This window comes from Ascaphus truei, chromosome 6 (genome assembly GCF_040206685.1).
Source record: "Ascaphus truei isolate aAscTru1 chromosome 6, aAscTru1.hap1, whole genome shotgun sequence".
NCBI lineage: Eukaryota > Metazoa > Chordata > Amphibia > Anura > Ascaphidae > Ascaphus > Ascaphus truei.
In genome coordinates, this window is record NC_134488.1 from 25,693,471 (window position 1) to 25,708,186 (window position 14,716).

Genomic DNA, 14,716 nt, shown 5'->3' on the forward strand with positions numbered 1-14,716 from the left:
GGGTGACTGGGTGACAGTGACTGGGTGACAGTGACTGGGTGACAGTGACTGGGTGACAGTGACTGGGTGACAGTGACTGGGTGACAGGGTGACAGTGACTGGGTGACAGTGACTGGGTGACAGTGACTGGGTGACAGTGACTGGGTGACAGTGACTGGGTGACAGTGACTGGGTGACAGTGACTGGGTGACTGGGTGACAGTGACTGGGTGACCGTGTGACAGTGACCGTGTGACAGTGACCGTGTGACAGTGACCGTGTGACAGTGACAGTGACAGGGTGACAGTGACTGGGTGACAGTGACTGGGTGACAGTGACTGGGTGACAGTGACTGGGTGACTTGGTGACAGTGACTTGGTGACAGTGACTTGGTGACAGTGACTTGGTGACAGTGACTTGGTGACAGTGACTGGGTGACAGTGACTGGGTGACAGTGACTGGGTGACAGTGACTGGGTGGGTGGGTGACAGTGACTGGGTGGGTGGGTGACAGTGACTGGGTGGGTGGGTGACAGTGACTGGGTGACAGGGTGACAGTGACTGGGTGACAGGGTGACAGTGACTGGGTGACAGGGTGACAGTGACTGGGTGACAGGGTGACAGTGACTGGGTGACAGGGTGACAGTGACTGGGTGACAGGGTGACAGTGACTGGGTGACAGTGACTGGGTGACAGTGACTGGGTGACAGTGACTGGGTGACAGTGACTGGGTGACAGTGACTGGGTGACAGTGACTGGGTGACTGGGTGACAGTGACTGGGTGACAGTGACTGGGTGACAGTGACTGGGTGACTGGGTGACAGTGACTGGGTGACAGTGACTGGGTGACAGTGACTGGGTGACAGTGACTGGGTGACAGTGACTGGGTGACAGTGACTTGGTGACAGTGACTGGGTGACAGTGACTGGGTGACAGTGACTGGGTGACAGTGACTGGGTGACAGTGACTGGGTGACAGTGACTGGGTGACAGTGACTGGGTGACTGGGTGACAGTGACTGGGTGACAGTGACTGGGTGACAGTGACTGGGTGACAGTGACTGGGTGACAGTGACTGGGTGACAGTGACTGGGTGACTGGGTGACAGTGACTGGGTGACAGTGACTGGGTGACAGTGACTGGGTGACAGTGACTGGGTGACAGTGACTGGGTGACAGTGACTTGGTGACAGTGACTGGGTGACAGTGACTGGGTGACCGTGACTGGGTGACTGTGACTGGGTGACAGTGACTGGGTGGGTGGGAGACAGTGACTGGGTGACAGTGATTGGGTGGGTGGGAGACAGTGACTGGGTGACTGGGTGACAGTGACTGGGTGACAGTGACTGGGTGACTGGGTGACAGTGACTGGGTGACAGTGACTGGGTGACAGTGACTGGGTGACAGTGACTGGGTGACAGTGTAACAGTGACTGGGTGACAGTGACTGGGTGACAGTGACTGGGTGACTGGGTGACTGGGTGACTGGGTGACTGGGTGACTGGGTGACTGGGTGACTGGGTGACAGTGACTGGGTGACTGGGTGACAGTGACTGGGTGGGTGACAGTGACTGGGTGGGTGACAGTGACTGGGTGGGTGACAGTGACTGGGTGGGTGGGTGACAGTGACTGGGTGGGTGGGAGACAGTGACTGGGTGGGTGGGAGACAGTGACTGGGTGACAGGGTGACAGTGACTGGGTGACAGTGACTGGGTGACTGGGTGACAGTGACTGGGTGACTGGGTGACAGTGACTGGGTGGGTGACAGTGACTGGGTGGGTGACAGTGACTGGGTGGGTGACAGTGACTGGGTGGGTGACAGTGACTGGGTGGGTGGGTGACAGTGACTGCGTGGGTGGGAGACAGTGACTGGGTGGGTGGGAGACAGTGACTGGGTGACAGGGTGACAGTGACTGGGTGACAGTGACTGGGTGACTGGGTGACAGTGACTGGGTGACTGGGTGACAGTGACTGGGTGACTGGGTGACAGTGACTGGGTGACAAGGTGACTGGGTGGGTGACAGTGACTGGGTGGGTGGGTGACAGTGACTGGGTGGGTGACAGTGACTGGGTGGGTGGGTGACAGTGACTGGGTGACAGGGTGACAGTGACTGGGTGACAGTGACTGGGTGACAGTGACTGGGTGACAGTGACTGGGTGACAGTGACTGGGTGACAGTGACTGGGTGACTGGGTGACAGTGACTGGGTGACAAGGTGACTGGGTGGGTGACAGTGACTGGGTGGGTGGGTGACAGTGACTGGGTGGGTGACAGTGACTGGGTGGGTGGGTGACAGTGACTGGGTGACTGGGTGACAGTGACTGGGTGACAGTGACTGGGTGACAGTGACTGGGTGACAGTGACTGGGTGACAGTGACTGGGTGACAGTGTAACAGTGACTGGGTGACAGTGACTGGGTGACAGTGACTGGGTGACTGGGTGACTGGGTGACTGGGTGACTGTGACTGGGTGACTGGGTGACTGGGTGACTGGGTGACAGTGACTGGGTGACTGGGTGACAGTGACTGGGTGGGTAACAGTGACTGGGTGGGTGACAGTGACTGGGTGGGTGACAGTGACTGGGTGGGTGGGTGACAGTGACTGGGTGGGTGGGAGACAGTGACTGGGTGGGTGGGAGACAGTGACTGGGTGACAGGGTGACAGTGACTGGGTGACAGTGACTGGGTGACTGGGTGACAGTGACTGGGTGACTGGGTGACAGTGACTGGGTGACTGGGTGACAGTGACTGGGTGACAAGGTGACTGGGTGGGTGACAGTGACTGGGTGGGTGGGTGACAGTGACTGGGTGGGTGACAGTGACTGGGTGGGTGGGTGACAGTGACTGGGTGACAGGGTGACAGTGACTGGGTGACAGTGACTGGGTGACAGTGACTGGGTGACAGTGACTGGGTGACAGTGACTGGGTGACAGTGACTGGGTGACTTGGTGACAGTGACTGGGTGACCGTGACTGGGTGACCGTGACTGGGTGACAGTGACTGGGTGGGTGGGAGACAGTGACTGGGTGACAGTGACTGGGTGACAGTGACTGGGTGACAGTGACTGGGTGACAGTGACTGGGTGACTGGGTGACAGTGACTGGGTGACTGGGTGACAGTGACTGGGTGACAGTGACTGGGTGACGGTGACTGGGTGACGGTGACTGGGTGACGGTGATTGGGTGACGGTGACTGGGTGACAGTGACTGGGTGACAGTGACTGGGTGACAGTGACTGGGTGACAGTGACTGGGTGACAGTGACTGGGTGACAGTGACTGGGTGACAGTGACTGGGTGACAGTGACTGGGTGACTGGGTGACAGTGACTGGGTGACGGTGACTGGGTGACGGTGACTGGGTGACGGTGACTGGGTGACAGTGATTGGGTGACAGTGACTGGGTGACAGTGACTGGGTGACTGGGTGACAGTGACTGGGTGACAGTGACTGGGTGACAGTGACTGGGTGACAGTGACTGGGTGACAGTGACTTGGTGACAGTGACTGGGTGACAGTGACTGGGTGACCGTGACTGGGTGACTGTGACTGGGTGACAGTGACTGGGTGGGTGGGAGACAGTGACTGGGTGACAGTGATTGGGTGGGTGGGAGACAGTGACTGGGTGACTGGGTGACAGTGACTGGGTGACAGTGACTGGGTGACTGGGTGACAGTGACTGGGTGACAGTGACTGGGTGACAGTGACTGGGTGACAGTGACTGGGTGACAGTGACTGGGTGACAGTGTAACAGTGACTGGGTGACAGTGACTGGGTGACAGTGACTGGGTGACTGGGTGACAGTGACTGGGTGGGTGACAGTGACTGGGTGGGTGACAGTGACTGGGTGGGTGACAGTGACTGGGTGGGTGACAGTGACTGGGTGGGTGACAGTGACTGGGTGGGTGACAGTGACTGGGTGGGTGACAGTGACTGGGTGGGTGACAGTGACTGGGTGGGTGGGAGACAGTGACTGGGTGGGTGGGAGACAGTGACAGGGTGACAGTGACTGGGTGACAGTGACTGGGTGACAGTGACTGGGTGACAGTGACTGGGTGACAGTGACTGGGTGACAGTGACTGGGTGACTGTGACTGTGACTGGGTGACTGGGTGACTGGGTGACTGGGTGACTGGGTGACTGTGACTGGGTGACTGGGTGACTGGGTGACAGTGACTGGGTGACTGGGTGACAGTGACTGGGTGGGTGACAGTGACTGGGTGGGTGACAGTGACTGGGTGGGTGACAGTGACTGGGTGGGTGGGTGACAGTGACTGGGTGGGTGGGAGACAGTGACTGGGTGGGTGGGAGACAGTGACTGGGTGACAGGGTGACAGTGACTGGGTGACAGTGACTGGGTGACTGGGTGACAGTGACTGGGTGACTGGGTGACAGTGACTGGGTGACTGGGTGACAGTGACTGGGTGACAAGGTGACTGGGTGGGTGACAGTGACTGGGTGGGTGGGTGACAGTGACTGGGTGGGTGACAGTGACTGGGTGGGTGGGTGACAGTGACTGGGTGACAGGGTGACAGTGACTGGGTGACAGTGACTGGGTGACAGTGACTGGGTGACAGTGACTGGGTGACAGTGACTGGGTGACAGTGACTGGGTGACAGTGACTGGGTGACAGTGACTGGGTGACTTGGTGACAGTGACTGGGTGACCGTGACTGGGTGACCGTGACTGGGTGACAGTGACTGGGTGGGTGGGAGACAGTGACTGGGTGACAGTGACTGGGTGACAGTGACTGGGTGACAGTGACTGGGTGACAGTGACTGGGTGACTGGGTGACAGTGACTGGGTGACTGGGTGACAGTGACTGGGTGACTGGGTGACAGTGACTGGGTGACAGTGACTGGGTGACGGTGACTGGGTGACGGTGACTGGGTGACGGTGATTGGGTGACAGTGACTGGGTGACAGTGACTGGGTGACAGTGACTGGGTGACAGTGACTGGGTGACAGTGACTGGGTGACTGGGTGACAGTGACTGGGTGACGGTGACTGGGTGACGGTGACTGGGTGACAGTGATTGGGTGACAGTGACTGGGTGACAGTGACTGGGTGACAGTGACTGGGTGACAGTGACTGGGTGACAGGGTGACAGTGACTGGGTGACAGTGACTGGGTGACAGTGACTGGGTGACAGTGACTGGGTGACAGTGACTGAGTGACAGTGACTGGGTGACTGAGTGACAGTGACTGGGTGACTGGGTGACAGTGACAGTGTGACAGTGACAGTGTGACAGTGACCGTGTGACAGTGACCGTGTGACAGTGACCGTGTGACAGTGACCGTGTGACAGTGACCGTGTGACAGTGACCGTGTGACAGTGACAGTGTGACAGTGACAGTGTGACAGTGACAGTGTGACAGTGTGACAGTGACTGGGTGACAGTGACTGGGTGACAGTGACTGGGTGACAGTGACTGGGTGACAGTGACTGGGTGACAGTGACTGGGTGACTTGGTGACAGTGACTTGGTGACAGTGACTTGGTGACAGTGACTTGGTGACAGTGACTGGGTGACAGTGACTGGGTGACAGTGACTGGGTGACAGTGACTGGGTGACAGTGACTGGGTGACAGTGACTGGGTGACAGTGACTGGGTGACTTGGTGACAGTGACTGGGTGACCGTGACTGGGTGACAGTGATTGGGTGACAGTGACTGGGTGACAGTGACTGGGTGACAGTGACTGGGTGACAGTGACTGGGTGACAGTGACTGGGTGACAGGGTGACAGTGACTGGGTGACAGTGACTGGGTGACAGTGACTGGGTGACAGTGACTGGGTGACAGTGACTGGGTGACTGGGTGACAGTGTGACAGTGACCGTGTGACAGTGACCGTGTGACAGTGACCGTGTGACAGTGACCGTGTGACAGTGACAGTGTGACAGTGACAGTGTGACAGTGACAGTGTGACAGTGTGACAGTGACTGGGTGACAGTGACTGGGTGACAGTGACTGGGTGACAGTGACTGGGTGACAGTGACTGGGTGACTTGGTGACAGTGACTTGGTGACAGTGACTTGGTGACAGTGACTGGGTGACAGTGACTGGGTGACAGTGACTGGGTGACAGTGACTGGGTGACAGTGACTGGGTGACAGTGACTGGGTGACAGTGACTGGGTGACTGGGTGACAGTGACTGGGTGGGTGGGAGACAGTGACTGGGTGACAGTGACTGGGTGACAGTGACTGGGTGACTGGGTGACAGTGACTGGGTGACTGGGTGACAGTGACTGGGTGACAGTGACTGGGTGACTGGGTGACAGTGACTGGGTGACAGTGACTGGGTGACAGTGACTGGGTGAAAGTGACTGGGTGACTGGGTGACTGGGTGACAGTGACTGGGTGACAGTGACTGGGTGACAGTGACTGGGTGACAGTGTGACAGTGACTGGGTGACAGTGACTGGGTGACAGTGACTGGGTGACAGTGACTGGGTGACTGGGTGACAGTGACTGGGTGACAGTGACTGGGTGACAGTGACTGGGTGACAGTGACTGGGTGACTGGGTGACAGTGACTGGGTGACTGGGTGACAGTGACTGGGTGACAGTGACTGGGTGACAGTGACTGGGTGACAGTGACTGGGTGACAGTGACTGGGTGGGTGGGTGACAGTGGGTGGGTGGGTGACAGTGACTGGGTGGGTGGGTGACAGTGACTGGGTGACAGGGTGACAGTGATTGGGTGACAGGGTGACAGTGACTGGGTGACAGGGTGACAGTGACTGGGTGACAGGGTGACAGTGACTGGGTGACAGGGTGACAGTGACTGGGTGACAGGGTGACAGTGACTGGGTGACAGGGTGACAGTGACTGGGTGACAGTGACTGGGTGACAGTGACAGGGTGACAGTGACTGGGTGACAGTGACAGGGTGACAGTGACAGGGTGACAGTGACAGGGTGACAGTGACAGGGTGACAGTGACTGGGTGACAGTGACTGGGTGACAGTGTGACAGTGACAGGGTGACAGTGACTGGGTGACAGTGACTGGGTGACAGTGACTGGGTGACAGTGACTTGGTGACAGTGACTTGGTGACAGTGACTGGGTGACAGTGACTGGGTGGCCGTGACTGGGTGACAGTGACTGGGTGGGTGGGAGACAGTGACTGGGTGACAGTGATTGGGTGGGTGGGAGACAGTGACTGGGTGACAGTGACTGGGTGACTGGGTGACAGTGACTGGGTGACTGGGTGACAGTGACTGGGTGACAGTGACTGGGTGACAGTGACTGGGTGACAGTGACTGGGTGACAGTGACTGGGTGACAGTGACTGGGTGACAGTGACTGGGTGACTTGGTGACAGTGACTGGGTGACCGTGACTGGGTGACCGTGACTGGGTGACAGTGACTGGGTGGGTGGGAGACAGTGACTGGGTGACAGTGACTGGGTGACAGTGACTGGGTGACAGTGACTGGGTGACAGTGACTGGGTGACTGGGTGACAGTGACTGGGTGACTGGGTGACAGTGACTGGGTGACTGGGTGACAGTGACTGGGTGACAGTGACTGGGTGACGGTGACTGGGTGACGGTGACTGGGTGACGGTGATTGGGTGACAGTGACTGGGTGACAGTGACTGGGTGACAGTGACTGGGTGACAGTGACTGGGTGACAGTGACTGGGTGACTGGGTGACAGTGACTGGGTGACGGTGACTGGGTGACGGTGACTGGGTGACAGTGATTGGGTGACAGTGACTGGGTGACAGTGACTGGGTGACAGTGACTGGGTGACAGTGACTGGGTGACAGGGTGACAGTGACTGGGTGACAGTGACTGGGTGACAGTGACTGGGTGACAGTGACTGGGTGACAGTGACTGAGTGACAGTGACTGGGTGACTGAGTGACAGTGACTGGGTGACTGGGTGACAGTGACAGTGTGACAGTGACCGTGTGACAGTGACCGTGTGACAGTGACCGTGTGACAGTGACCGTGTGACAGTGACCGTGTGACAGTGACCGTGTGACAGTGACAGTGTGACAGTGACAGTGTGACAGTGACAGTGTGACAGTGTGACAGTGACTGGGTGACAGTGACTGGGTGACAGTGACTGGGTGACAGTGACTGGGTGACAGTGACTGGGTGACAGTGACTGGGTGACTTGGTGACAGTGACTTGGTGACAGTGACTTGGTGACAGTGACTTGGTGACAGTGACTGGGTGACAGTGACTGGGTGACAGTGACTGGGTGACAGTGACTGGGTGACAGTGACTGGGTGACAGTGACTGGGTGACAGTGACTGGGTGACTTGGTGACAGTGACTGGGTGACCGTGACTGGGTGACAGTGATTGGGTGACAGTGACTGGGTGACAGTGACTGGGTGACAGTGACTGGGTGACAGTGACTGGGTGACAGTGACTGGGTGACAGGGTGACAGTGACTGGGTGACAGTGACTGGGTGACAGTGACTGGGTGACAGTGACTGGGTGACAGTGACTGGGTGACAGTGTGACAGTGACCGTGTGACAGTGACCGTGTGACAGTGACCGTGTGACAGTGACCGTGTGACAGTGACAGTGTGACAGTGACAGTGTGACAGTGACAGTGTGACAGTGTGACAGTGACTGGGTGACAGTGACTGGGTGACAGTGACTGGGTGACAGTGACTGGGTGACAGTGACTGGGTGACTTGGTGACAGTGACTTGGTGACAGTGACTTGGTGACAGTGACTTGGTGACAGTGACTGGGTGACAGTGACTGGGTGACAGTGACTGGGTGACAGTGACTGGGTGACAGTGACTGGGTGACAGTGACTGGGTGACTGGGTGACCGTGACTGGGTGACAGTGACTGGGTGGGTGGGAGACAGTGACTGGGTGACAGTGACTGGGTGACAGTGACTGGGTGACTGGGTGACAGTGACTGGGTGACTGGGTGACAGTGACTGGGTGACAGTGACTGGGTGACTGGGTGACAGTGACTGGGTGACAGTGACTGGGTGACAGTGACTGGGTGAAAGTGACTGGGTGACTGGGTGACTGGGTGACTGGGTGACTGGGTGACAGTGACTGGGTGACAGTGACTGGGTGACAGTGACTGGGTGACAGTGTGACAGTGACTGGGTGACAGTGACTGGGTGACAGTGACTGGGTGACAGTGACTGGGTGACTGGGTGACAGTGACTGGGTGACAGTGACTGGGTGACAGTGACTGGGTGACAGTGACTGGGTGACTGGGTGACAGTGACTGGGTGACTGGGTGACAGTGACTGGGTGACAGTGACTGGGTGACAGTGACTGGGTGACAGTGACTGGGTGACAGTGACTGGGTGGGTGGGTGACAGTGGGTGGGTGGGTGACAGTGACTGGGTGGGTGGGTGACAGTGACTGGGTGACAGGGTGACAGTGATTGGGTGACAGGGTGACAGTGACTGGGTGACAGGGTGACAGTGACTGGGTGACAGGGTGACAGTGACTGGGTGACAGGGTGACAGTGACTGGGTGACAGGGTGACAGTGACTGGGTGACAGGGTGACAGTGACTGGGTGACAGTGACTGGGTGACAGTGACAGGGTGACAGTGACTGGGTGACAGTGACAGGGTGACAGTGACAGGGTGACAGTGACAGGGTGACAGTGACAGGGTGACAGTGACTGGGTGACAGTGACTGGGTGACAGTGTGACAGTGACAGGGTGACAGTGACTGGGTGACAGTGACTGGGTGACAGTGACTGGGTGACAGTGACTTGGTGACAGTGACTTGGTGACAGTGACTGGGTGACAGTGACTGGGTGGCCGTGACTGGGTGACAGTGACTGGGTGGGTGGGAGACAGTGACTGGGTGACAGTGATTGGGTGGGTGGGAGACAGTGACTGGGTGACAGTGACTGGGTGACTGGGTGACAGTGACTGGGTGACTGGGTGACAGTGACTGGGTGACAGTGACTGGGTGACAGTGACTGGGTGACAGTGACTGGGTGACAGTGACTGGGTGACAGTGACTGGGTGACAGTGACTGGGAGACAGTGACTGGGTGACTGGGTGACAGTGACTGGGTGACTGGGTGACAGTGACTGGGTGGGTGACAGTGACTGGGTGGGTGACAGTGACTGGGTGGGTGACAGTGACTGGGTGGGTGACAGTGACTGGGTGGGTGACAGTGACTGGGTGGGTGGGTGACAGTGACTGGGTGGGTGACAGTGACTGGGTGGGTGACAGTGACTGGGTGGGTGGGAGACAGTGACTGGGTGACAGGGTGACAGTGACTGGGTGACAGGGTGACAGTGACAGGGTGACAGTGACAGGGTGACAGTGACTGGGTGACAGTGACTGGGTGACAGTGACTGGGTGACAGTGACTGGGTGACTGGGTGACAGTGACTGGGTGACTGGGTGACAGTGACTGGGTGACTGGGTGACAGTGACTGGGTGACTGGGTGACAGTGACTGGGTGACTGGGTGACAGTGACTGGGTGACAGTGACTGGGTGACAGTGACTGGGTGACTGGGTGACAGTGACTGGGTGGGTGACAGTGACTGGGTGGGTGACAGTGACTGGGTGGGTGACAGTGACTGGGTGACAGTGACTGGGTGGGTGACAGTGACTGGGTGGGTGGGTGACAGTGACTGGGTGGGTGGGTGACAGTGACTGGGTGGGTGGGTGACAGTGACTGGGTGGGTGGGAGACAGTGACTGGGTGGGTGGGAGACAGTGACTGGGTGACAGGGTGACAGTGACTGGGTGACAGTGACTGGGTGACTGGGTGACAGTGACTGGGTGACTGGGTGACAGTGACTGGGTGACTGGGTGACAGTGACTGGGTGACAAGGTGACAGTGACTGGGTGGGTGACAGTGACTGGGTGGGTGGGTGACAGTGACTGGGTGGGTGACAGTGACTGGGTGGGTGGGTGACAGTGACTGGGTGGGTGGGTGACAGTGACTGGGTGGGTGGGAGACAGTGACTGGGTGGGTGGGAGACAGTGACTGGGTGACAGGGTGACAGTGACTGGGTGACAGTGACTGGGTGACTTGGTGACAGTGACTTGGTGACAGTGACTGGGTGACAGTGACTGGGTGGGTGGGTGACAGTGGGTGGGTGGGTGACTGGGTGACTGGGTGACAGTGACTGGGTGACTGGGTGACAGTGACTGGGTGGGTGACAGTGACTGGGTGGGTGACAGTGACTGGGTGGGTGACAGTGACTGGGTGGGTGGGTGACAGTGACTGGGTGGGTGGGAGACAGTGACTGGGTGGGTGGGAGACAGTGACTGGGTGACAGGGTGACAGTGACTGGGTGACAGTGACTGGGTGACTGGGTGACAGTGACTGGGTGACTGGGTGACAGTGACTGGGTGACTGGGTGACAGTGACTGGGTGACAAGGTGACTGGGTGGGTGACAGTGACTGGGTGGGTGGGTGACAGTGACTGGGTGGGTGACAGTGACTGGGTGGGTGGGTGACAGTGACTGGGTGACAGGGTGACAGTGACTGGGTGACAGTGACTGGGTGACAGTGACTGGGTGACAGTGACTGGGTGACAGTGACTGGGTGACAGTGACTGGGTGACAGTGACTGGGTGACTTGGTGACAGTGACTGGGTGACCGTGACTGGGTGACCGTGACTGGGTGACAGTGACTGGGTGGGTGGGAGACAGTGACTGGGTGACAGTGACTGGGTGACAGTGACTGGGTGACAGTGACTGGGTGACAGTGACTGGGTGACTGGGTGACAGTGACTGGGTGACTGGGTGACAGTGACTGGGTGACAGTGACTGGGTGACGGTGACTGGGTGACGGTGACTGGGTGACGGTGATTGGGTGACGGTGACTGTGTGACAGTGACTGGGTGACAGTGACTGGGTGACAGTGACTGGGTGACAGTGACTGGGTGACAGTGACTGGGTGACAGTGACTGGGTGACAGTGACTGGGTGACAGTGACTGGGTGACTGGGTGACAGTGACTGGGTGACGGTGACTGGGTGACGGTGACTGGGTGACGGTGACTGGGTGACAGTGATTGGGTGACAGTGACTGGGTGACAGTGACTGGGTGACTGGGTGACAGTGACTGGGTGACAGTGACTGGGTGACAGTGACTGGGTGACAGTGACTGGGTGACAGTGACTGGGTGACCGTGACTGGGTGACTGTGACTGGGTGACAGTGACTGGGTGGGTGGGAGACAGTGACTGGGTGACAGTGATTGGGTGGGTGGGAGACAGTGACTGGGTGACTGGGTGACAGTGACTGGGTGACAGTGACTGGGTGACTGGGTGACAGTGACTGGGTGACAGTGACTGGGTGACAGTGACTGGGTGACAGTGACTGGGTGACAGTGACTGGGTGACAGTGTAACAGTGACTGGGTGACAGTGACTGGGTGACAGTGACTGGGTGACTGGGTGACAGTGACTGGGTGGGTGACAGTGACTGGGTGGGTGACAGTGACTGGGTGGGTGACAGTGACTGGGTGGGTGACAGTGACTGGGTGGGTGACAGTGACTGGGTGGGTGACAGTGACTGGGTGGGTGACAGTGACTGGGTGGGTGGGAGACAGTGACTGGGTGGGTGGGAGACAGTGACAGGGTGACAGTGACTGGGTGACAGTGACTGGGTGACAGTGACTGGGTGACAGTGACTGGGTGACAGTGACTGGGTGACAGTGACTGGGTGACTGTGACTGTGACTGGGTGACTGTGACTGGGTGACTGGGTGACTGGGTGACTGGGTGACTGGGTGACTGTGACTGGGTGACTGGGTGACTGGGTGACTGGGTGACAGTGACTGGGTGACTGGGTGACAGTGACTGGGTGGGTGACAGTGACTGGGTGGGTGACAGTGACTGGGTGGGTGACAGTGACTGGGTGGGTGGGTGACAGTGACTGGGTGGGTGGGAGACAGTGACTGGGTGGGTGGGAGACAGTGACTGGGTGACAGGGTGACAGTGACTGGGTGACAGTGACTGGGTGACTGGGTGACAGTGACTGGGTGACTGGGTGACAGTGACTGGGTGACAAGGTGACTGGGTGGGTGACAGTGACTGTGTGGGTGGGTGACAGTGACTGGGTGGGTGACAGTGACTGGGTGGGTGGGTGACAGTGACTGGGTGACAGGGTGACAGTGACTGGGTGACAGTGACTGGGTGACAGTGACTGGGTGACAGTGACTGGGTGACAGTGACTGGGTGACAGTGACTGGGTGACTTGGTGACAGTGACTGGGTGACCGTGACTGGGTGACCGTGACTGGGTGACAGTGACTGGGTGGGTGGGAGACAGTGACTGGGTGACAGTGACTGGGTGACAGTGACTGGGTGACAGTGACTGGGTGACAGTGACTGGGTGACAGTGACTGGGTGACTGGGTGACAGTGACTGGGTGACTGGGTGACAGTGACTGGGTGACTGGGTGACAGTGACTGGGTGACAGTGACTGGGTGACGGTGACTGGGTGACGGTGACTGGGTGACGGTGATTGGGTGACAGTGACTGGGTGACAGTGACTGGGTGACAGTGACTGGGTGACAGTGACTGGGTGACAGTGACTGGGTGACAGTGACTGGGTGACTGGGTGACAGTGACTGGGTGACGGTGACTGGGTGACGGTGACTGGGTGACAGTGATTGGGTGACAGTGACTGGGTGACAGTGACTGGGTGACAGTGACTGGGTGACAGTGACTGGGTGACAGGGTGACAGTGACTGGGTGACAGTGACTGGGTGACAGTGACTGGGTGACAGTGACTGGGTGACAGTGACTGGGTGACAGTGACTGGGTGACAGTGACTGAGTGACAGTGACTGGGTGACTGAGTGACAGTGACTGGGTGACTGGGTGACAGTGACAGTGTGACAGTGACAGTGTGACAGTGACCGTGTGACAGTGACCGTGTGACAGTGACCGTGTGACAGTGACAGTGTGACAGTGACAGTGTGACAGTGACAGTGTGACAGTGTGACAGTGACAGTGTGACAGTGACTGGGTGACAGTGACTGGGTGACAGTGACTGGGTGACAGTGACTGGGTGACAGTGACTGGGTGACTTGGTGACAGTGACTTGGTGACAGTGACTTGGTGACAGTGACTGGGTGACAGTGACTGGGTGACAGTGACTGGGTGACAGTGACTGGGTGACAGTGACTGGGTGACAGTGACTGGGTGACAGTGACTGGGTGACTTGGTGACAGTGACTGGGTGACAGTGATTGGGTGACAGTGACTGGGTGACAGTGACTGGGTGACAGTGACTGGGTGACAGTGACTGGGTGACAGTGACTGGGTGACAGGGTGACAGTGACTGGGTGACAGTGACTGGGTGACAGTGACTGGGTGACAGTGACTGGGTGACAGTGACTGGGTGACTGGGTGACAGTGTGACAGTGACCGTGTGACAGTGACCGTGTGACAGTGACCGTGTGACAGTGACCGTGTGACAGTGACAGTGTGACAGTGACAGTGTGACAGTGACAGTGTGACAGTGTGACAGTGACTGGGTGACAGTGACTGGGTGACAGTGACTGGGTGACAGTGACTGGGTGACAGTGACTGGGTGACTTGGTGACAGTGACTTGGTGACAGTGACTTGGTGACAGTGACTTGGTGACAGTGACTTGGTGACAGTGACTGGGTGACAGTGACTGGGTGACAGTGACTGGGTGACAGTGACTGGGTGACTGGGTGACCGTGACTGGGTGACAGTGACTGGGTGGGTGGGAGACAGTGACTGGGTGACAGTGACTGGGTGACTGGGTGACAGTGACTGGGTGACTGGGTGACAGTGACTGGGTGACTGGGTGACAGT